The sequence below is a fragment of the Delphinus delphis genome, chromosome 3 (assembly GCF_949987515.2).
Source record: "Delphinus delphis chromosome 3, mDelDel1.2, whole genome shotgun sequence".
In the NCBI taxonomy this organism is placed as follows: domain Eukaryota; kingdom Metazoa; phylum Chordata; class Mammalia; order Artiodactyla; family Delphinidae; genus Delphinus; species Delphinus delphis.
In genome coordinates, this window is record NC_082685.1 from 86,921,097 (window position 1) to 86,947,550 (window position 26,454).

Consider the following 26,454-nt stretch of genomic DNA (forward strand, 5'->3'; position numbering starts at 1 on the left):
TATGACACTCTGCATGGGCCCTCTCACATAATAGCTTACTTTGTTAAGCCAACAAAGTGATTTTCTCTCACCATGATAGCAAACCAGTCTTAATATATCAAGTAATGTAATCACAGGGGTGCTAGCCCATCACCATTGCCATATAACATAACTTAATCAAAGGAGAGACATCCCGTATTTTGCCATATATTATTGTTTAGAAGCTAGCCTCAGAACCTACTACATTCAAGGAGGAAGAAATTCACTAACATCAATGGGGAAGGATAGGAGATGCAAGAAGCCAATTTAGATTCTGCCTAACACAGGGAACTGCAGGAATGAGGGTGGGAAAAGAAAATCCAGGGTGTATTTTTATTCAAGACAAGGATTCCAGGGATGGATATGAAAACAAAAAGATCATGTTATTCTGTATTCTCCCATACTTTCAAGGGTCTAATGTGTTCCCTGTAAAAGTAGTGGGGTGATTGTTTCCCCTGCTCTGCAAAATTGTTTTGCCTTCAGGAGCTATACTGTAACTTTTATTCTAATCATATCCTCCTTGTAGCCAGAGCTTTCATCTAGAAGAGTCAGGAGCAAGAGACCTATCATGTCCTTTGCATAAGTCTCTGTGGGGGACTTGTCAAGAAATGTACTCAACTCATTACCTCTTTCATTGCCCTCTGATTGTTGCCACAAATGAGAAGATTTGAGTCCTTTCTGAGGACAACAACATTTGTATGACCAAAGAGGATTACTAAGGTGTTTAAACCGGGGAGAGATGATGGATGTAGAGTCAGAAAACTTTTTGAGCAATATTTGAGGAGGGAATTCCAATGTTCAACAATACCAAATGCCCATGTATCTTAGGTATTGTAAAAGGTCCATTTAAGGACCATCAACCCTTTGCTGAGTGGTTTTTGTAATAAAACTCATACCATTTTCAGACTGCAAACAATCTGGAAAGTCAAAACCATTATGCAAATTAATTTTAAGGGTGCTAGTGGTGTGGATAGCATCAGCTGATTGAGTTGGAAAATCAACACTGTAACCTGGAAAGTTGTAACATAGGGTTCCAGTCTATGATGATGGATGTATTGCTACACCTGGAATGATGATAGATCCGGACAGGCAACAATAGTTAGCAAAATCTTGTTAGTACAGTTTCAAACAACAGTTTGGTTTCAGTCATTCTCATCAGAGAGCAGGCCCTTATTGTGGGCAACAAATAGTGAATGTTTAGTTTTCTAGGGCTGTTATAACAAATTACCACAACTTGGTGGTTTCAAACAACAGAAGTGTATTCTCCCACAGATCTAGAGTCCAGAAGTCCAAAGTCAAGATGTCAACAGGACTGGCTCTTTCTGAAGGTTCAGAGGGAAACCGTTCCATACTCCAATACTAGCTTCTGGTGGCTGCCGGCAATTCTTGGTGTTTTGGGGCTTGTAAATGTATTACTTCAGTCTCTGCTGCCTGAGTCTTCACATGACCTTACTCTTTGGGTCTCTTATGTTTTGGTGTGTCTCAAATCTCTCACTCCTTTTTCTTATGAGGAAACAAATTATTAAATTTAGGGCCTACCCTAAATCCAGGATGATCTCGTCTCTAGAACCTTAACTTAATTACATCTGCAATGCAACTATTCTAAATAAAATAACATTCATAGATGCCAGGGGTTAGTATTTGGAATATCTTTATAGAGCCATATTTAACCCACTGTAGTGACCCAGATGGTTCAATAAGAAGCCATGATTTGTATCTACAGTTTGTGGCCCCAAAGAGATTGCTTAACTTGCCAGTTTAGTCTTCAACTAGGGTTAGAGGGGGAAGGCGGGAACAAAGGGTACAGAAGGAGACAGTGACTGTGACTTACTAAGCAAGGCTTTGCATTTACTTTCATTTTCAAGCCACATCGTTTTTGGCTCAAAAACAAAAAAATGTTCTAATGTTTTCTTTCTACTCAAAGCTCTTGAATTGCAAGTTCCTCATCACAGACAATATTTGTTTTGGCTTTGGGACACCTTGGTTTCATTGTCATGGAGCTATTATGGCCTTTTAGGAAGGACCATGGAGCTTGCTTCCCCATTGTCATATTAATATCCTCTTCTCATTACTCCCTCTCCCTTCAGAGGAGAGTGAACAAAAAACAGGCACCATTTGGACAATTTGTTTTGATGCTGTCTTTCACTGCTCAGTCTCTAAATATTAATTCTTCTCCTGTTAAATAATGGGTAAGTCATTGGGATATACTTCCTCCTAGTTTCCCACTACTAGGGCAAGAACAGGCACTACCAGATCCCAGGGAGTCATCTTGTATTTCCTATCCCAGCCCAAGAGTCCTCATCCTTCCTCTTTCAGAAACCCCTTTCTGTCAACATCACATTCTCATTGCCAAACTGTCAAGAACTATGAAAGGTCTGAGATCATATCCTACTTGCAAGCTAACAGGTGAGCCTGCCACGGTTTCATGGATGCTGACTGAGACTGCTAGACAGAAAGGACTTTATTTCTCACATCACAGCAAGTATTGTGAGAATTAGTGCATTTTTGGCCAGCTGTACTTACCCCTAAGTTGCATGGGGTGATGCAGATGGGCTCAGACTGGTGGCTACATGTGTATAATTGTCCAAGTCACTGGGTTATAATGATAGTTTCATAACAGATACCCATCTTTTCTAGAATGAAAAGAAGTGACTTTATTAAGACCACACATACATTATTGATCCACAGGGGGAAATAATTTTGATTTTTAATTAAATAATGTTTATGAGATATAGTATACAAATATTAACAAAAATGCTTCAGTTTTTAAGTTTATAGTCACTATGGATTTTGCTGCATAAAGCTTAAAGTTTATAAATTTTAAAATTACCTAATTAGAAGTGAAAAACCAAACAAAACTGAAAGCACATATTTGATAATGTACCAATATACTAACTTAATGCTTCTTTCCTGAATAATGGTATTTTTAACCTCAGTAAAAATGTAAAATTGACTGAAACTCAACTGTAATGCTACCTCTTTGGCAGGTACTTATTTTGGTAGTAGGGCACATATTTCTTAAATTTTTCAATGCAAATGGATCAAGTAGGAAAACTTGCATTTAATATTTACTCATTGGATATGTGTAACGGGAGGCTGTTCAACACGAAGTATTAAGAGAGAATGTTTGGATCAGGTAAAGATTGGACTAAATGAGCTCTTTTATATATATATATATATGCATACAGTCAACTTTTTTGATTTTATGATTTTAGCAGGAACCTCTTAATGTTTATTTCATTGGTAAGGTCCTAGCTAAAAATGCAATAGTATCCAATTTTGAAAATCACCTCACATAATCTAGAACACATGGGACTCCAGTTAATGTGGGGGATATCCTTCCTAAAGTTTAAGTTTTAATAAATTAAATTTAAAGATAATAAAATTATAATACATAATCAGAGGAAACATGTATTTAATATACCAGTGATTAATTTTTTTGGAAATTTAATAGGTGAACATGAAACTCAGACCTATTTTTTTTAAACAGACTAAAATATTTCTACAGGGAATTTTTCTTGGTGTTCTCCCTCAAATTTCTTCTTTTCAAGTTTTGCATTTATCCCTCACCTTCCTAACAATGGATATATGTAATCTCAGATATGGTGTCATAACTTTTATTGTCAATATATAGACTACTTTATTATTTCAAATAAGTGTGTGCGTATTTTCAGTAATGAACTAAAGTTTGTATGCTCAGAGAGGGCATTTGTGAAGTGTGTATGCATACATGCACACACCCACACTCTCGTATTTCTTTTTGCAGTGTTGTGAATGCCTAGATATACTAGAAACAATGTAGGTTAATGGCAACAACAGTATTGTACCAGCACTGCCTGTCTTTCTGTTTTCAGAAAATTTATTTCTACCAAAGGTCATTCATTCTTTTAGTCATAGGATATTTTTGTTTTTATTTTAGTCAAAAAACATCTTGTTTTAGTACAATATCATTTTCTAAGATAATAGATGTTGTGTAGTTCTTCAGTTTTTTTGTTATTTGTTTTTACTCTTTCTACTAAATGGTAAAGCATAACTTTGTGGATCTTATGTGGATTTCTTCATTTGATGAGGTAATGTAATTTTTTGAGGTGTCAAACAGACAAATTTCATGACATTTGAGCACACAAATCATTTAGAAAACAATAGACCTTCCCTAGAAATACCTATGCTGCTGTCCATTTTTATCTTCAGGACTTTTTCCCCATTACTATGTGAATATCTTGGTTACCTGAACAACTGTTCTTACAAGTTTCTCACTCCAATTGTATAAAGTAGGCTGTGTGTTAAAGTGTAGGTCACAATGTTGGTGCTGTGAATATTTATAATATTTTGACATTTAGGAAGAAGATGCCTTTCTATACTGTTACCCCTAGCAGTGTTTTAGTTGATGTATTTCTAAAAATGGAGCAATTCATTTATACTATGTTACTTCAGACTTAATGGACACAAAACCTACCTTTCACAGGCATAAAATTCAGTTGTCTTATTTCTACTGCAAGAATTATGTTTAGAAGCTGTGGAGTCACAACATGCATTAATGTTTTCTGTTTCTATATTTATTTATCCCTGGGTAGCCACATTCACAGAACTGGCAGGGATATCAAGAAACTGCAGAATCTATATTAGAATGGCATCTTAAATATATGAAACAGTTTTTTCTTTGTTAGGATCTCCAGAAACAGAGAATCTCCAAATTATTTTGGAAATTTGCTTAAGTTTCACCAAATATAGTACCAAAAAATTCTTCTGATCTCACATAAATCTTCTATCTGTAGTTTAAATTTTACTTATATCATTTGAGAAAAATGGGGTTCTTGTCACCTTTCTTGTAATTGAACCAAGAAAGAACAACAGCAATAATATTACCCATTGGTCTTCTCTTCATTTTTTGATGATTGAAGCTGTCTTAAGTCCTTTTGCTATTCTTTCAGTTATAAAATTTGATATTTGATGAGAGTCAGGAATATTCCAAGGAAAATAAGTGGGTTACACAATTATTTTAAAGTCTTGCAGACATTACTATAAAGTTTGTGGATGTTGAATTTAACCAGTGTATGTTCATGCTTTCTAGTTCTTTTAAGGTCAAAGCTGTATTGCCAGGGCTTTTATATTTTTACTGAGGTAAAACTTATAAAATGTTAAAATTCATCCATCTTAAATGCACATGTAATGAATTTTGACAAGTTAATATGTCTGTATAACCAACACTCAATCAAGATAGCAAATATTACCATTACCACAGAAGTTCCCTCAGACCTAATTTCTGTCAACCCTTACCTATTAGGCAACCACTGTTTTGATTTTGAATACTGTAGATTAGTTTATCTGACTTCAAAATTAGTATAAATGGAATCATATAGCATTTCCTTTTTTTTTAACTGTATAAACTGTTTTAGAGACTCATCCATGTTGTTGTGTATATCATTAGTTCATTCCTTTTTTTGCTGAATAGCATTCCATTGTGTGAGTATACTAGTTAATCCATTTTCCTATTGAAAGACATTGTGGTTCTTTAAAGTTTCTGGCTATTATAAATACTACTTCTATAAATATTTTTTAAAAGTCCTTTTGTGTACATATGTTTTCATTTCTCATGGGTAAATAACCACGAGTAAAATTGCTGGGTCACAGATGAGGTATATGTTTAACTTCATAAGGAAACACCAAACAATTCTCCCATGGTGGTTGTATTGTTTTACATTCTCATCAACAATGAACTGAAGTTCTAACTACTCCATATCCTAATTGATATTTGGTATTGTCAATTTTTATGATTTTAGACAATATTTAGAAATATTTTAGACATTTCTTTTTTTATATTTAATTTTTTTTTGTTGTATAAAAGAAAATGATTTGCCACCCTGAGAGCATAACTTTCTCTTCAATTTTAAACTCTCTTTGTTTATTCAATTACCTTTATACTTCATATAAATTTTAGAATCAGCTTGTTAATTTCAACCCCCCCAAAATCCTGCCGGAATTTTTATTAAAACTGAGGTAAATCTATAGAACTGCTTGTGGACTATCTACATATTATAATACTGAGTGCTACATACTTCTACTTAAAAGCCATTAGCCTCGCTAAGCAAGATTTTTTTGTTTTAAGAAAGTTTTGTAATTGTTCATTAGATTTATTCTTAATAATTTTTTGATGACAGTGTAAAGGAGTTTTTTAAGCATTTTAAAAAAATGTTCTGCTAGTTTTTAAAATACAATTGACTTTTTACTGATCTTATGTCCTGAACATGCTAAATTCACATTTTTTAAAAAATTGCATATTTCATAGAATTTTGAAGGTAGACAGTAATGTCGTCTTCCAGTAAAACCAGTCATACTTTGTCCTTTCTGATATTTTTTTAAAATTTATTTTTCTTTATTAAATGATTTGGAATTCTAATAAAATATTGAGAAGTACTAAAAGTGAGCATTCTTGCCTTTTTGTGATCTAAGAGGCAAAATGCTCAATATTTCACCACTAAGAATAACGTCAGCTATAGATTTTTCTTAATGAGCTTTGACAGATGGAGGAAAGTCTATTCTATTCTTAGATTTTTGAGAGTTTTTAAAAATCATGAATGGGTATTGATTTTGGTAAAATGCTATTTATACTTTTTATAAATCTATTGAATTTCTTATTTATCATATGATTGATTGCATAGTCTGCCCAATATTATAAAAAAGGGACCTACATAATCATTTTAAGCCTCAAACTCAATCTCCTTGGGTATAATTATTAATTATGACTAATATTCCTGCAAAATTCTTAATCACATTTTAATCTATTTTCTGTTTGAACGCTAAAAATCTCTTTGATTACTAATAGGAGAGTGAATAATTGGAGTCCTGAAGAATAATAATGGCATTTAAGGGTAAATATCAGCAGTGATCCCAAATAACTTATTTTTTTAGGTGAGGGAATTGTTATTGTATCAATACACGACTTTCAGTTTCTAAGACAATATTTGAATACAGTTTTCTAATTAAAATATTAATTACATTCTACATGAAAACTTTATATTTTTCCTTTCACAAAATAGCACCTCGATGTGATTTTGTTTTTTTTTTTGCCATGTCACAATCACCATTCACTAATATGTTATTTTTGCTCTATCTAAAGTACCACACTTTGCAATACAATCATGGGAAATGGTAAGGAGTATTCTCTTAAAAGAACACACTAGCCCATTTACTATGTATTGCAAAAGACCTATGAGCATTCATAAAATCAATAAAACACAGGAGAAAACATTTGCAAGTTATGAATCTGATATTAATGTCCAAATACATAGAGAACTCATACAACTCTATAGCAAAAGGCCAAACAATTTGATTAAAAAATGTGCAGAAGGGGCTTCCCTGGTAGCGCAGTGGTTGAGAGTCCGCCTGCCGATGCAGGGGACACGGGTTTGTGCCTCAGTCAGGGAAGATCCCACATGCCGCGGAGCGGCTGGGCCCATGAGCCATGGCCGCTGAGCCTGCGCTTCTGGAGCCTGTGCCCCACAACGGGAGAGACCACAACAGAGAGAGGCCTGCGTACCACCAAAAAAAAAAAAAAAATGTGCAGAGGAGCTGAATAGACATTTGTCCAAAGAGGACATACAAATGACCAACAGGTATATGAATAGGTATTTAACATCACTGATCATTAAGGATATATAAATATATATATATATATATATATATAAACATAAAATGAAATTTTTCAGTCATAAAAAAAGGAAATCCTGGGCTTCTGGTGGCGCAGCGGTTGAAAGTCCGCCTGCCAATGGAGGGGACACGGGTTCGTGCCCTGGTCTGGGAAGATCCCACATGCCACGGAGCAGCTGGGCCCGTGAGCCATGGCTGCTGAGCCTGCACGTCTGGAGCCTGTGCTCCGCAATGGGAGAGGCCACAACAGTGAGAGGCCCGCGTACCGCAAAAAAAAAAAAAGGAAATCCTGCCATTTGTGACACACCAGTGGACCTTGAGGCCATTATGCTAAATGAAATAAGTCAGACTTATTACTGTATGATCTCACTGTATGTGGAATCTAAACAAAACAAAAGGGAAGAATCCAAATTCTTAGAAAGAGAGAAAAGACTGATCGTTTCCAGAAATGGGGGTTAAGGAGCAGGGGACTGGGTGAAGGTGGTCAAAAGGTACAAACTTCCACTTATAAGGTAAATAAGTCCTGTGGATGTAATGCACAGCATGGTGACTATACTTAATAATACTTTATTATATATTTGAAAGTTGCTAAGAGTAGATCTTAAAAGAGTTCTCACCACAAGGAAAAAAATTGTAATTAGGTGAAGTGATGATGTTAAGTAAACTTGTAGTAATCATTTCACAATATATACATATATTAAGTTATTATGCTGTACACCTTAAATGAGTACAATATGTCAATTATACTCAATAAAACTAGAAAATATTAAAAATCCTCATAACACTTGAGGAGTATTTTCAAAAAGGAAAGGTTTTACATTGTGTGCTTCTGAGTAATCTCTTGATTTTCCATAACTTTAATTGGAATAGTGAATTATTTTTTAAGATTTTCATTCTTAAAAATATTTATGTAGCTGTCTGTATACTTTCAGATGGTGTTGTGCACTGGAAACATTGTCTTACAACAAGATGATTAGCCTTAGTACAAAATGGTTAGCTAAGATTTAAAGCTCTGTCATGCTTATAAAGTTAATCTTGTACAATCTACCATAGTTTCATTTTTAAAAAATCATATATATAACTCTTTCAGGTGTGTGGTAAAAAGCAAACAGCCAGATCTTGGAATGAAGTACTTTGAATCATCATTATATATGTTCTTTTTCTTTTTCTTTTATACTTTGGGCCTGAGACTATCTTCCTTTGCCAGTTTGCTCAGATATGTTGTGATGCGACAGGTGGCTACCCTGCCTTCCTGTGTTCTATCTGAATTGAAATAAGTGATACTTAGGTACCCGTTGGCTCATCAAGCCCCATATATCTTGGTTGTCAGTTTGAAATGTAGAATGACAGTCATTTTAGAGAGTCATCACTTCCCTGATCTAGTGACTCCAATGCAATCACAATTTCAGTCACAGCTAAACCAGCTTATTGTTGTCACCATACACTTAAGCAGTTTAGTGTTTGTCATTCATAGCCACTCCAGGGAACTGCAGAAATTGTTTCATGATAATTAGTAGTTCTTTGCAGATAAAATTGTTTATTAAACTCTTTTTGGTCAATTCATGAAAAATCTTACATTTTTGAAATGTTTCTGTACTGGTTCAATTTTACTATAAAGAAGAAAATCTACTTCTCAGTAATATATGAGGGCAGTGAGGTTGGAAGGCAAAAGAATAAAACTGTATTTTTTTCAAGTTTTCTCTTATGTTTTTTTCTGTAGTGATATCTGATTCTTATTATTGTAATATTGTTGGAAATTTCATTTATGATCTAATTATATGGTGTCTTAGAATTATCTTTCCTGAAGTGTACCCAAGAAATGTCCAGATATCATCTGAAAAGTACATAAGCTTTGCAAATAAAGACAGACCATATATAAGTTCTAAATAATTTGTTAACATTTTTTACTTGGAAACTAATTGTCTACCAATGACCCACAGTAGCAAATCCCTACCTCATTTCTTAAGTAATTGTTTTTCTCTCAAAAAAGGATCATGTCATAAAATTTAGGGCAGTGGAGATGTATCAGAATATCTCAAATATTGGGTGTGATATAATGTCTTAATAAAATTCAGAGTGATATTGAGTTTGCATTTCTCATGGACTGATCTAAAATTTCACTCTGAGTAGCTGAATAGGAAGTTAAAACTGAATTGAACTGAGAAAATACAATAATCACTACCTGCAACTAAAACCCAAATCTGTGGGGGAGTTTCTGTGATATGCAATACAATATTTGGGAAGACTCTGCAAAGGATATACAAAAAAATATCCATACATAGTTTTTCCTCATTTATTTAAAACATCTTTTTTGGAGTATAATTGCTTTACAATGTTGTGTTACTTTCTGCTGTATAACAAAGTGAATCAGCTATATGTACACATATATCCCCATATCCGTCCCTCTTTCACCTCCCTCCCACCCTCCCTATCCCACCCCTCTAGGTGGTCATAAGGCAGCAAGCTGATCTCCTGTGCTATGCAGCTGCTTCCCACGAGCTATTTTATGTTTGGTAGTGTATATATGTCAATGCTACTCTCTCACTTAGTCCCAGCTTGCCCTTCCCCCTCCCTGTGTCCTCAAGTCCATTCTCTACGTCTGCGTCTTTATTCCTGTACTGCCCCTATGTTCTTCAGAACCTTTTTTTTTTTTTTAGATTCCATACATATGTGTTAGCATACGGTATTTGTTTTTCTCTTTCTGACTTACTTGACTCTGTATGACAGTCTCTAGGTCCATTTTCCTCATTTTATGTATATATAGAAATACCTGATATAAGTGAGAACTTCAATATAGCATAAGAGAAGTGATTACAATATGTATTAAACCATGTTTATAATGAATTACTTTAAAATATGAATAATCAGGGCTTCCCTGGTGGCGCAGTGGTTGAGAGTCCGCCTGCCGATGCAGGGGACACAGGTTCGTGCCCCAGTCCGGGAAGATCCCACATTCTGCAGAGCAGCTGGGCCCGTGAGCCATGGCCGCTGAGCCTGTGCGTCCGGAGCCTGTGCTCTGCAAATGGGAGAGGCCACAACAGTGAGAGGCCCGCGTACCGCCAAAAAAAAAAAAAAAAAAAAAAAAAGAATGAACTTTCTTAAGAAACCAGTCTTATTTGTTTATGGAATTTGTTAACTAGTTTATATTTAAAATATAAAAACAGACTCCCTCTTGTGAGAGCACCAGAATCACAACTAACTGCTGAACAATCATCGAAAGGAAGACACTGGAACTCACCAAAAAAGATACCCCACATCCAAAGACAAAGGAGAAGCCACACTGAGACAGTAGGAGTGGCGCAATCACAATAAAATCCAATCCCATAACTGCTGGGTGGGTGACTCACAAACTGGAGAACACTTATACCATAGAAGCCCACCCACTGGAGTGAAGGTTCTGAGCCCCACGTCAGGCTTCCCAACCTGGGGGTCTGGCAATGGGAGGAGGAATTCCTAGAGAATCAGATTTTGAAGGCTAGCGGGATTTGATTGCAGGACTTTGACAGGACTGGGAGAAACAGAGACTCCACACTTGGAGGGCACACACAAAGAAGTGTGTACATCGGGACCCAAAGGAAGGAGCAGTGACCCCATAGGAGACTGAAACAGACCTACCTGCTAGTGTTAGAGGGTCCCCTGCAGAGGTGGGGGTGGCTGTGCCTCACCATGAGGACAAGGACACTGACAGCAGAAGTTCTGGGAAGTACTCCTTGGCATGAGCCCTCCCAGAGTCCGCCATTAGTCCCACCAAAGAACGTGGGTAGGCCCCACTATAGCGTCAAACAACCAACATATATACAGTGGAATATTACTCAGCCATAAAAAGGAACTAAATTGGGTCATTTGTGGAGATGTGGATGGATCTAGAGACTGTCATACAGAGTGAAGTAAGTCAGAAAGAGAAAAACAAATATTGTATATTAAGGCTACGTGGAGCCTAGTAAAATGGTACAGATGAACCAGTTTGCCGGGCAGAAACTGAGACACAGATGTATAGAACAAATGTATGGACACCAAGGGGGGAAAGTGGTGGTAGTGGGGGGGGTGGTGTGATGAATTGGGAGGTTGGCATTGACATATATGCACTAATATGTATAAAATGGATAATAAGAACCTGCTGTTTAAAAAAATAAATTCAAAAAAAGAAAAAATATATAAAAACATGTCTATTGGATATGCTATTAAGATCAGTTTGAATGTACTGAATGGTTATGTGTTAACTCCACAGTAGAGAAGAGACCGTTAATTTAGGCATGGGAAAAAATCATTTAGGAGAATAAAAAGTTAAAATTAAAGTGATTTTTTTTAACTTGTAAAGAACAAGCTAACTGGGAAACTTGAATGAATTTCCTTGGAGTCATGGAGACAACCCCTACCCCAAGTAGAAAGCACAGGAAGTTTTCCATGCCCAGTGGACTCTTTTTTCCAAATGCTTTTTTGTTTCCTGCTAATTAATCTTTTACAATGAGTTCTTATTGGTGTTCCAAAAGTCATGCATGATGTGACTTCTTTAACCAGGTACTATTACGGTGTGATTGTTAACTTCTTAGAGTTCTGATGATGATAGTTATTTCTTTTGAAGTTTATATGAATATCAATTCTAAATTGTGCAGTTACAAGGTGAAAATTTTTTAACAATTTTAAAAATTTTAACATGCAATTCTGCAATCTTAACTTTTGTAATAAATCAAGCTAGTAATTTGACTACTATCCCATTTGTCCCTCTAGTCATCTATACCATTTTTCTCCACTAGAATACAACTGCTTCCCCCCCTGAGAATATCCAAATTTATGTCCTCCTTGATTTTTTTAACCAACACTTGAGCTCTAAGATAGTGAAATACAAAACGCCACATGTTAACAGCTGGGTGTGTGAGTTCATTGCATATCTGCTGAAATCACTGAGTTAGATTTGGTGATTTCTTGCAAGCACATCTAGAGCAATTTCCCGACACAGAAGCATTCAGTTACAAATCTAAATATAATCAAACACCTAAGTAAAACCAAATTCTGAAGATGTAATTTAGCATGATGTCCATCTTAATAAAAGAGGGAAGCTTGGAGGTGAAATTTTGTTGTTCCATTTTATTTTCACTAAATTATTGCCATTTTTCATTGTTGAAGCCAATGTTCACTTTAAGTTTATACCAGAAGTTTACATTATCATGAACATTTGACAATTTGTAATTGAATGCTTACAGGCTAAAGAGGTTCTGCTCTTTCATTTGATGGATTGTGTCATGCCAGAGTCTGGCAGTGCATTTTATTTGACCTTTCTCCTTAACTCCATTCATCTTAAACCCCTTGTCACATGAGTGACGGGCCATCGTGATGTGATGGAACACAAAACTTCAAAAAGATGCATCACTTTGTCAGATAATTGCAGATCAAAAATCTTTTTAAAAAAATGTTTAGTGAGTTGGAGGACAACTTAGGCTAAATTAGATTATAATGTTAAAGAGTAGAAGAGTAAACTTTGGAGATCAAAGATTACTGTTGGAATGTCTCTAATAATACTTACAAATGAAAAATCAGAATGCTTTGTAGGATCTTTCCTATAAATCAGGAGAAGTGACAAGACACAAAATTTTCCTAAAAAGGTTATTAGTGAGAGAAAATAATTTAACTAGATGTGTGTGCATAAACACACACACACACACACGTATACACACACACACCCTAGTTAAACTTTGGGCATTTATTTAAAAAAAACCCAAACTATCTTTATAGGGAGATACACAAACTTTGTTCATTTTGGGCCCATGATACTGTTAGGAACTTGATACAACTGAAGATGGGCAGTTTTGTATTCCTTGAGCAGAAATCATCTATCTTCTCACAGAACAAACATGATTGAGGTGAAGAAAGGGGTAGATTTCCTTATCTTTTGTAGGCCATTCATCTCACACCCAAGACTTTTTATTACAAAGTCCTGAAAGAGTCTCTGCTTTGTGTGTTTATACCAATACACAGAGGCCACTCATATCGTAAATCAATGAACTAGTTTCTTATTTTGGCAGGATCAGCAGTGATTTAGTGGTGGAATATGAGCACAGAGTAAAGATATTGACCTGACACATTTTTATCCCTTCTCATGTGAGTATATTTTTTCTGTCCGTGGAAGAACAGAAAAATAAGAGAAACAAAATAATCAAGTTAGAAATACTATTGCCCAGGAACAGAAATGGAGAGAAGTAGAGACCTGAGTCCTCTTTAACAAGATACTGGAATTTGGTAATATTGTTTATCTATTATAAGAGTATACAACTATCCAAACACATATATATACATATAGATACACACATATATTGGAATTAATATTTTCTTTGTTCATTCATGTATTTAGTCATTCTAAGTCACATATTGTGTATTTTTTGAATAATAAAGCAATCATCAAAGACAACACAAAAAGACTTAACATCTCCAAAGTTTAACATATATGAATTAAATATATATATATATATATTTATATATGGATATACATAAGTACTCTGGAACAACTAATATATTTATATTTTTCCCTATTATTGTATGATCTGTTTAATTTAGGTCATAAATTTTGTCCAATTCTCTCTTCTTCATAAGGTTGTAAAACCACTGTTATTCAAAGTAAATTAATACAGCAAATTGATACAGCAAATTATTAATACAGTAAATTAATTTCTATTAATATATAAAACAGTATGGAGGTTCCTCAAAAAATGAAACACAACACTACCATATGATTCAACAATTCCATTTCTGGGTATATATCCGAAGGAAACGACATAACTTTTTTTTTTTTTTTGCGGTACACGGGCCTCTCACTGTTGTGGCCTCTCCCGTTGCAGAGCACAGGCTCCGGACGCGCAGGCTCAGCGGCCACGGCCCACGGGCCCAGCCGCTCCGCGGCATGTGGGATCCTCCCGGACCGGGGCACGAACCCGCGTCCCCTGCATCGGCAGGTGGACTCTCAACCACTGAGCCGCCAGGGAAGCCGACATCACTATCTTGAAGAGATATCTGCATCCCATTTTTGTTGCAACATTACTCACAATAGCCGGGGCATGGGAACAACCTAACTGTCCATGGATGGATGAATAAAGAAAATGGTATATATACACAATGGAATATTTTCAGCCATAAAAAAGAAGGAAATCCTGCCATTTGTGATAACATGGATGAAACTGGAGGACGTTATGCTTAGTAAATAACCCAGACACATAAAGACATATATACTTTATGGTTTCACTTATATGTGGAATCTAAAAAAGTCAAACTCATAGAACCAGAGCACCATGGTGTTGCCATGGCCTGGGGGATGAAGAAATAGGAAGTTATGATCAAATGGAACAAACTTTCAGTTACAAGATGAATAAATTCTGGGGACCTAATGCACAGTATGGTGATTATAGGTAATAATACTTAATTGTATACTTGAAATTTGGCAAGACAGTAGTAGATCTTAAGTTTTTTCACCATGAAAAGAAATGGTAACTATGTGAGATGATGATATGTTAACTTGATTGTGGTAATCATTTCACAAATATTAAATCATCACATTATACACCTTAGTGTCACATTGTACAACCTAAATATAAACAATTTTTATTGGTCAATTATAACTCAAAAAAACTGAAAAAATCCAAAGTGGTATAAAAGAATGTTTTCTGGCAGTTGATATTAGGACACATTGTGCTCTGTCTTTATAATTTCCCTTTCCTTTGCTATTACCTTTTCTTTTTTCAAACAATGTTTCTTGGCATAAATGAATGCCAACAAGAAATGATATTTGATTCAGTTATTATTGTAGGATTTGTGCACCACCTGCAAAATATTTTATATAGTATCTTTAGACTCTTTCTGTTGCCTTTCAAACTTAAGTGAAATGATATAAATGTTACATATATTTAACGGTGATAATTTTTGCTCTAAATTCTGAAAGATAAAATTTTCTACCTTAGTAAGGATTTACTTGCCATGAACATCATTTTTCACTACTACAGTAGATTTGGAAGAGATTAAATTTTAAAATGACCTGCATTGGCAGGCAGATTCTTAACTACTGCACCACCACGGAAGTCCCTATATGTATATTTTCTGTCCTGCTAATTTCTTTCATTCCCATATTCCATATCTTCTCTGTTTATCAACAGTATGTAATTAAAAAACTTTTTCTTCATTCACTGTTTCTCTTTTTTTTTAATTTTCTTTAACATGTTAAGTTCTTTTCCCCATGACAAGTTTTGAACATATTCTAAACTGTTTTCTCCTGCTGATAAATCTCAGCTTAAATACCACTGTCTCTAAAAAACATTCCATGACTACCCTGCTCTACCTAAAATAGTACTAAAATCTCCATGTTATTCTTTCTCAAAATCATTTTGTGTGTATGGGTGTGTGTGTGTTTATTCTCTTATGCTTTAGATTGTAAACTCTGTTAAGGGCTCATAGAGTGTGATTAACACATATGATCTATCTACTAATAAATGAATCATGGAATAAATGGATTGATCTGAGATGTAATATGGTCAGGGTTTTGCATTAAAATATATATGATTAATTTCTAATATTATAATGTGTTATTTTTAAAAGACTACTATTAGTACAAGTCCTTATGTCCAGAATCATGCCTATCATTGCCATTATAACTCTGAAGTCACTGGAGTAAAATATTGTTCTAAGCATTTAAATGCTACAATTTGTTTATTAATTTATCACATAACCGAGGGAGGTAGACCTTTAATGATGTACTTACCTGCCCAAATTGAAACTTATAATTATAGATCTCACTAAATCCCTTAATATAGTATATGTGTAATGCATTCACATTTTATATAGCAATTAGACCATAAAATTAATAGGAAAAATGTTATACCTAAGAGCATAAGTCTGGGATTTTATTCTATGACAGAGTCTGAAATCCAGATACATAACTCAGTGGTTGGCTTTGGATATTACCCCATTTAAATTTTTTGGACTTGATCTACTTTTTGTCTTCAATCTTATTTGGATCATTATTTTATAATTCTAGATCACTTTTGCATTGATGCTGATTATTCCCAGGTTACCTATACAGCCATTACTTTTGCATTTAAAATTGACTAATTCTACAAGACAAAGGACAACAGTCTTCTATTGTTTAACACTGAAAAAATTTTCATTCAAATTAACTACTAAATGTATTTTTAAAAAACAGGATTATGAAATGTTTGGAGTAACTGAAGAATTAGTGAATGTACTTTCTGATACCTTGATTTTACAAAGAAACTATTTTTAGATCAATTTTAATATGCCCAATATTAAAGTTTTCAAATTTTACTTTTTATTTCTATATTCTGTATTGTTTCAGGAAAGATGTAAGAAAGATAAGTTTTAAAAAACACTTTCAATGAAGTCCAAATTTGAATTATTTCTGTGCTCTCTGAATATCCACAGATATCTTACTGGATTAAATGAGAATGCCACGTGGAACAGTAAAACAGGGTGGGTTAGTCTGCTAGGGCTGCCATAACAAAATATCACAGACTGGATGACTTAAACAACAGAAATGCATTTTCTCATAGCCCTGGAGACTGGAAGTCCAAGATCAGTGTTCTGGTGAAAACTTTCTTCTTGGCTTGCAGATGGCCATCTTCTCACTGTGTCCTCACATGGCCTTTCTGTGAGCATTTACTCATGGTGTCACATCCTTTTTGTTTAAAGACACCAGTCCTATTGGTGTCCTTTATGACCTTGTTTAACCTTAATTACCTCCTTAAAGGTCCTGTCTCCAAATATAGGTACATGGATGTAAGGGCTTCAACACATGGTTTAGGGAGGAATACAATTCAGTCTACTATACTCGTATTCAAAATATTGACGAACTCATTTTTCATTATTGTTAAAAATAATAAGTGACTGACAACTTATACTAAGCAAACAAGAAGGAAATTTATTCTGATCTTTTCTAATGAAAACTAAAATTGATTAAGTAATACAACTATAACTAATTGAGGAAAGACAACATAATTATTTCATACACGCATACACAAACACACACACACTCTATGTACATATTTAGGAAACATCGTATTTGCAATTCAGATTCAATTTTCCTGCCTCAGTGTTGGATCTAGAATTTCTCTGTAGGTGAGGGTAAGTAAAAATCTTCTGGCCAAAAGTATCTATGTGGTGAATGTGCATGGAAGTGTGTATCTATGTAGAATTGTGCTTGATGAAGAAGTAGTCTAAGGAGCTCACCTTAAAACTTGGATTTCCTAGCAAGCACACTGATTTTGCTTAAATTTTGTTTATTGGGAGGGAGGCTGAGTGTGACTGAACCGTCCAAAATATCTTAGTGCTTCTCCTGATAAAGACTGTCAGCTCATACAGTACTTTTCTCGGTCTTAGCAAAACTTTAAACATCTGTGGAGACCAGAAACTATAGAATGTTCTGAAATACTCCAGAACTACTTGGGGGCAAGGTGGGGGGAGGAAAACTTAAATTACATTAAAAAAATGAAGGTATTATCACATAAAGTGCTCTATGTCTGTTTCTCTCAATAGATAGATCAATAGAGATTGTGTGTGTGCACGCTCTCTGCTCTCACAGCACTGATATGTTCAATCTGTACTATCAATTTTGCAGTAGATGATTGTTCTCAAACTATTAGCTTTGAACTCCAGAGCTGTCCTCAGCATATGATGATCGAAGCTTCTAAGATTCTTATCTTGCCTTCTTGACAAAATTTTAATTATTTGCTAAACAGTCCCAGGATGTGCTATACAAGATAAGCCATGGTGTATACCTAATTAAAGTTATGAAAAATGCTACAATGCCTACTTAGAAAAGAATAATTTAATGCCAAAATAATAATATAGATAAAAATATAAGTGATGTAAAAACAGAAAGTGAAGCATACACACACATATGCAGATACACACATACACACACATTTTGGGAGTGTGTGTGGCTGTTTGATTATGCCTTGTCTCTAAAAGTGCATTGAACTCAGATTGCTCAAACTAGGAAAGAAAACCAAGAAATCCTAAGACCAAAATAAATTCTTTCTCTGTGTGTTTTTAAATGTACATACCTTTTCATAAGAATCTGTTCTTCTTCACACACCCTGGTGTGTCATAAGAATTTTTTTCTTGGAAAGTCTACTCTCTTTTCTAATGTTTGACATGTCCATATTTAATATAGCTAAAACTGGCTTTTTAAAATCCCCTCACATAAAATGTACTTCATGTTAATCTACCTCTTCTCAAGTATCTTTTATTAAACATAAAACTTAATCTTTCCTACTTTCTTCTAAGTTACCTTCCGCTTTTGAAATTCTGTAAGCATAGGAGTTTACATTGGGTCAAGCTATTTGGAGAGTTGAAAATGGTTAGTTATGAATTCAGCATGACCTTTTGAGCTGGATGACACTCTTCTAAGTTGGAAGCTATGTTAAAGAATCCCAATTTTTTTCATCACTAAAATGGGTATGAGTGCGTTAACCATTGTTTTGGGGGAGATCAGCCTATGGAAAGCACAATATATGACAAATAAACACTCAATACATATTAGACAATATTGCCTTGAAAATATACAATTTTATTTGTTTTCAAAAAATTTGCAATGCTACATATAAATTCTTTCATGATTTTTCATGAAATCTGAATCCTATGAGGTAGAAGGGGGAGAAGTTTTTGTATATTCTTTGAATTAAAAGAAGTAATACCAGAATATTAATGCCAAATATTTTGTGTATCAGATTAAAATAGAAGAGGAAACTTGTAAACTATTTTGTTGGATTAGTGTGACCTGGTAGGATGGGGGTGGGGCAGAAGTGGGGGAAAGGAATAAGCAAAAAAGTAATGCAGATTTTTAATAAAATAGTGATGTATTGCAGCAGCAGTAATGCAACTGTATATATATATATATTTTTTAAGTGGTCCAAATAGTTCCATTACCACTGTGAATAAACCATTCACCATTGTGGTTAGAAAAAGTTTATTTTAGCAATTTCCATACTTAAGGGCTTTCACTAAACAATGATTCTATGGTGGTGACTTTTTGGTGTGTCTAATTGTCCACAAAACTTAGCCTGAAACTGGCATTTCATGTCATTAAGAAACAAGTATTCAAAATATATTTATAATAATAATATAATAATAAAAGATTTACAAGGCTAGTTATTTAAGAAAAATAGTAACATTAAAATGTTAAAGAACTTTGTATACACACATGTTCAAATATTGTGGTTAAACATACAAAAAAATGTCTAAAAATATCATAAAGCATATTGATTGGAAATTACCTTTGCTGTCACAGATTTCTTTTTTAACAATCACTTTATATCAAGTTTGTTTCAACATTCCTAATGAAGGCAAATGGCACTAGCAAAAGTTAAGAATTTGTCTGATGTTTTCTAAAATATTTAAATATTAGTTAGCATTGCCAAGAAGTAATTGCCCTTTGTACACATTTTATAGATGTGCAACATTACCAAAGAACCCTGGCTTTTAAATATATATATATTTGAGGCAGAAAGGAAAGATTCTCATTGTAAGGTCATCTGGAGAGTAGTGCTACCCTCAGGACAGCCTGAGTTTTAGCTGGACTCTGAGAATATTTACAAAAACTGATGAAATTTCATCATTACAGTTCTCTGTGATTGAAGCCAACATATCAAATAAACCTATATTGAACTTTGTGCTGAGGTTATGAGCATGATACAGAGATAATTTGGAATAGGGTAGGAGTATTGTGTTTTGGTCATAATGAGTTTTTGGTCAAAAGAATGTGTGTTTATAAAATAATGGGACTGATTTTTCTTTCTAGTCTCATAAAACTTTTAAAGCTGCTTATAAAATTAAGATAAAAGTTTCCAATATTTTAAAAATAGTCAACCTAACACCATATACAAAAATAAACTCAAAATGGATTAAAGACCTAAATGTAAGGCCAGACATTATCAAACTCTGAGAGGAAAACTTAGGCAGAACACTCTATGACATAAATCACAGCAAGATCCTTTTTGACCCACCTCCTAGAGAAATGGAAATAAAAACAAAAATAAACAAATGGGACCTAATGAAACACCTAAGCTTTTGCACAGCAAAGGAAACCATAAACAAGACTAAAAGACAACCCTCAGAATGGGAGAAAATATTTGCAAATGAAGCAACTGACAAAGGATTAATCTCCAAAATTTACAAGCAGCTCATGCAGCTCAATATCAAAAAAACAAACAACCCAATCCAGAAATGGGCAGAAGAACTAAATAGACATTTCTCCAAAGAAGATATACAGATTGCCAACAAACACATGAAAGAATGCTCAACATCATTAATCATTAGAGAAATGCAAATCAAAATTACAATGAGATATCATCTCACACTGGTCAGAATGGCCATCATCAAAAAAATCTACAAACAGTAAATGCTGGAGAGGGTGTGGAGAAAAGGGAACCCTCTTGTTGGTGGGAATGTAAATTGGTACAGCCACTATGGAGAACAGTATGGAGGTTCCTTAAAAAACTACAAATAGAACTACCATATGACCCAGCAATCCCACTACTGGGCATATACCCTGAGAAAACCATAATTCAAAAAGAGTCATGTCACAATGTTCATTGCAGCTCTATTTGCAATAGGCAGGACATGGAAGCAACCTAAGTGTCCATCAACAGATGAAGGGATAAAGAAGATGTGGCACATATATACAATGGAATATTACTCAGCCATAAAAAGAAACAAAATTGAGTTTTTTGTAATGAGGTGGATGGACCTAGAGTCTGCCATACAGAGTGAAGTAAATCAGAAGGAGAAAAGCAAATACCATATGCTAACACATATATATGGAATCTTAAAAAAAAATGCTCATGAAGAACCTTGGGGCAAGATGGGAATAAGGACACAGACCTACTAGAGAATGGACTTGAGGATATGGGGAGGGAGCAGGGTAAGCTTGGACAAAGTGAGAGAGTGGCATGGACATAGATACACTACCAAACGTAAAATAGATAGCTAGTGGGAAGCAGCTGCATAGCACAGGGAGATCAGCTCGATGCTTTGTGACCACCTAGAGGGGTGGGATAGGGAGGGTGAGAGGGAGGGAGACGCAAGAGGGAAGAGATATGGGGACATATGTATATGTATAACTGATTCACTTTGTTATAAAGCAGAAACACACCATTGTAAAGCAATTTTACTCCAATAAAGATGTTAAAAATAAATTAAAAAATAAAAATAGTCAACGTGATGAAGTAAGCATACATCTATTGTTGACAGCTTTGCAGAGGGCAGTATATAATTGTCATTTTTGATACGCTAATTGGAAAATTAGATTTAATAATGTATAGCCATTTTGTAAACAAAGATATAAGTTAAAATTTTGTCAGTACTATCTTAAATCTTTATACCAATTCTTTATACCAACATATTTAATATTACATGATTTCTTATGGGCAAGAGTTATTAATCATTTTCTATTGAAATGAAAAGGTAACTCAGTCTAGTTACATGTCTCTAGATCATTGAAACATGACAGAAAATATGATTTTCTGTTTTCAGCTAAATGCTTCTGCAAAAATATTTTTTATCGGTAACTATATTATGTTTAATCAATCCTTTTATTTTAAGAATAATGAGATTTGTTATTAGTCTTCTCTGGGGAAACAAGTGAGTAGCTTTCAAGCAAATAAGTGAATTATCTGTAAAATTGTCATTGACAAGAAAACCCCTATATTTTATGCACATAAGTAATGAAGGATAAAAATGAAATTGAAAAAGATCTCATATAAGATTATTTTAAAAGTCTGTGCTTGGTCATTGTCTACTCTAAGACCCTTATAATACAATCATAAATATTTAAACTGTTTGACATTAAATTCTTTTTTTCTTGTTTATTTGATGAAGTTAAGTCAGCTCTATCTATTCCTTTAAGCAGTGAGAGTTTTCTGCAAAACAGTTGCAGCATACCTGAATCTTCTTCAACCTTCAGAACCTTCTACATTTTCTGAATGAAAGATGTATATAAATGGTATTGGCATTCATAATACTTGTTAGAGAAAATCACTTCCATGTCCAACTTTCTAAATCAGATCATCTTTCTAATTCCAAATTTCAGACATATGTCTTATTGATCATTCTGACATTCATCTTTTCCTCACTTCCTGACACAGATATGATCCTCAGTAATCTAGTTTTATTTAAGATCCCAATCCCAATTGTCCCCAGTCTTATCAGGGTCCATAATATTTTAAGGTAAATTTCTTATTTATATCTGAAAAACTGCTTGTTCAGTATTTTCAAATGTTTATCATTGCCTGACTAGAGCAGCATATTGATTAAAGGAAGCAAACCATCACTTTGACAACAGGAAACACAGAAAAAAAAAAACTTTGAAATGCATATTAATGGCATAGGAGATTTCTAAAGACTACATTTAAAGGAACAAGAGGAGTCAGGAAGTGAGTTAATATTTTCTGTTTACTTGGAAATGTTATCAGAGAGAAAAGTAAAAATACTTTTTAGGATTCAGGAATTGGAACTGGAATATAATGGGATATAAACAGGTAATAGAGTTCTTCATGATTAAGATTAAAACAAAAACAAAAAAACCTGAAAGGAAAAATCCATACAAGTCTTATAGAAGAAAAAAGAATAAGGTTTTATTGACTTGTGATGATGGTAACATAAGGGTAATATATTCTAACATGGATAGATCTTGACCACAAGACACATAATAAAACAACTCATGTTTATTAAGCTTACTTAAGACCGTAGTTCTAAGGGCTTTTCTTACATTAATTCACTTAGTAGTCATAAAAGATCTGTGAGGTAAGAGCTAATAGTTTTCCATTTTTATAGATAATAAAACTAATAACATTTCTAAGATCAACGAATCAGTAAATGACAGACCCAGAACTTGAACGTGGCAAGATGGAGTCAAGGTAGCTCTCTTAATCATTATGCAACTGTATTTCCCTTTGATTGAGAAAGAGACAAACGTGTAACCTGGGAAAATCAATGAAGAACGGCAAAGCTATAATTAAATGGTGCAGAGTATTCTACGGCAACTCAGAAAAGGATATCCATCTACACGATCTCAGAACTTACTTTTGAAATTAAGTAAACTTAAAATAAGTGAAAAAAATAATGCAATGGGTAGAAGGGAGTAATTGGACTTAAAGTGTTCTAAAGTTCTAAAATTATCTTGGGAGTATAAAAGAAAAACTTAATAACACATTTTGTTTTAAAGCATCTTTGAATATAATGTTATTATCTACACAATAATCTCTTGAGAATTAGTTAAAAGAATAATAAAAAATAGCAAAGTAATTATAGTTACTTCAAACATATGGATACCAAGTGGCCAATAAACATCTGAAGATCTATTCAACTTCAGTAGTCACCAAGGAAATGTAATTCTATTGCTAGATACATACCTGAAAAAAAATGTATTTCTCGCTGTGTTTATGTGTCTGTGTGTTTCACCAAAAACACACTTATAAGGATAGCAAAACTCTTCCAATAGCCTAAACTGGAAGTAAGCCAAATGTTCATCTACACTGGGGTAAATAAATGCACTGTGGTGTCATCATACAAAGAAATTATATACAAAAATGAGAGTGAACAATTTGAAACTGCATGAGTCTCACAAATATAATGATGAGTGAAAGAAGTCAGAAACAATGTATGCTACACAATTTCATTTACATACAGCTCAAATAAAGTAAAAATTACTCTCTGGTGTTAGAAGTCAGGGTAGTAGTTATTTTGTGAGTGGAAACAGTGATGAAAATGGTTTTGCACATAGACTCTGGGGTATGGTTAAAACTTTGTTTCTTGATCTTTGTGCTGGTTACACAACTGTTCCATCTGTGAAAAGCCATTAAACTGTGTACTTGTGAATTGTTATTTATATGAATGTATTTTGTGAATGTTTTATTTCAATTAAATATTTCCATAAAATTAAATTTTATAGATGGAATTAGATATAGCAGAATGTATTCCCGATGTTTTTCCCGATGGCAAAACATGAAATGATATTTAAAAGGACGTTGTTTATTTTTAGTAATACTGTCAACAGGAGATAGTCAATTATCTGTATCAGTTTTATGTGTGTGTATACACACACACACATATACACACACACATTATATACATATATACATCTTTTTATATATGAATCTTCAATTCTTTATTTATATGATAGAATTTAAGAGTTCATATTTTAGCATTAGATTATGGGTTGGGAAAGAAAATGAACCTCATAACCAAGCATGGGCAGTGGTGCTAAAACTTTTTGAAAGCTGTGTACATATTTCTTAAATGTTTCATTACAAAAATTGTGTTCATCTAATTGATTGTGAGAGAACAAAACACATTTTTAGCCTTAAATGTTCAAAGCAAATAGCATATACTGCCTTCAAGTAGTAGTGCTGAAATTAAAAATAAATTTCCATCTCATCTTCAGGACAATGAGTCTCACAAAAAGGCCATTTTTCTCTAGTAATATTTACATATTTTATTTTCAGAATAAAAACTCAGAATAAAAATGCAATTTGATTTCTAATGTTTTAAATTGATCCTTAAGCACTAATAATGAGTATGAAAAAAAAAGTTACCTTTAGTATGTATTTATTTGCTACATAGGAATAAGTCTTTGTATGTAAAAAATAAAATGAATGAGTAATAAGGAAGCTTCCTGGAATTGGGCATAGTTTCTAAATTCTTTACCTGTATGTAGCACACTTAAACGCAACACTATTTTGAGAATCAGCACGGTTTTAGTTTTCCAAGAATTTTTGCTGTCACCAGAAATTCTATGACAGTTCTCGGGAACTAAAGTGTACGAATTTGAAAAGCTCCATTCTGTTACGTGAGAATTAAAAGGTACAGATATTGGTTAAAGGAAGGAATTGTACCATAATTCTATAAGCTCTCCTCTCTGATTTTCCCTTCTTATGCTCCCTATGAACTATATTAACCAAAAGGAAACTGTGGACCATCTTTTTGTTAGTATTGCCAACTAGAAATATGAAATAAATAAATGATATATAATTTTATTATCATATAATTATTTTGTAAAAAATAAATAATTAGTGATTAAAATCATATATGAAGCAATTCTTCCAAGGATAGGGGAAACATATTGATAAACATGGCTAAGGTAGGCAGAATAATGGCCTTCCAAAGATGAACTTGTGAGTATGTTGCAGTACATGAAAAAGGAAGGTAATCTTCTGGATGGCATTAAGGTTGCTAAACTGCCAGACAGGGTAATTATCCTGGACTGTCTGGAGGGGCGGGGGTAGAATGTAATCACAAGAGTCCTTGAAACTGCCAAAGAGAGGGAGAAGAAGAGAATCAGAGAATAGTCCCTCCAGAAGGGAATACGGCCCTGCCAACACCTTGATTTTAGCTCAGTGAGAACTGTGCTGAACTTCTAACCTACAGAAATATAAGATAATACATTTCTGTTGTTTTAAGTTACTAAATTTGTGGTAATTTGTTATATCAGCAATAAAAAACTAATACAATTCTTATGAGCTGTATTTTCCAAGCAGCAAAACAGGGATGCTGTTACAATCAACTAAAACTGCATGGGCATGGACTAGGCACCAAAACAAGTGTTCACAGATTGTATAATTCTGGGTAAGGAGTCTCAAACTTATTCCAGTTTATAAAATATAAAACATGCTTCCACCATTACACTTCTGTTGGAAAGCAAAAGAATATGCTTCATTGTGCACTGTGGGGGAACTGGCAGAGCAAAGATTGGTTCCAACCAGAGCTCCTAATGCTGTCACTGAGGCCTGAAAAGCACCT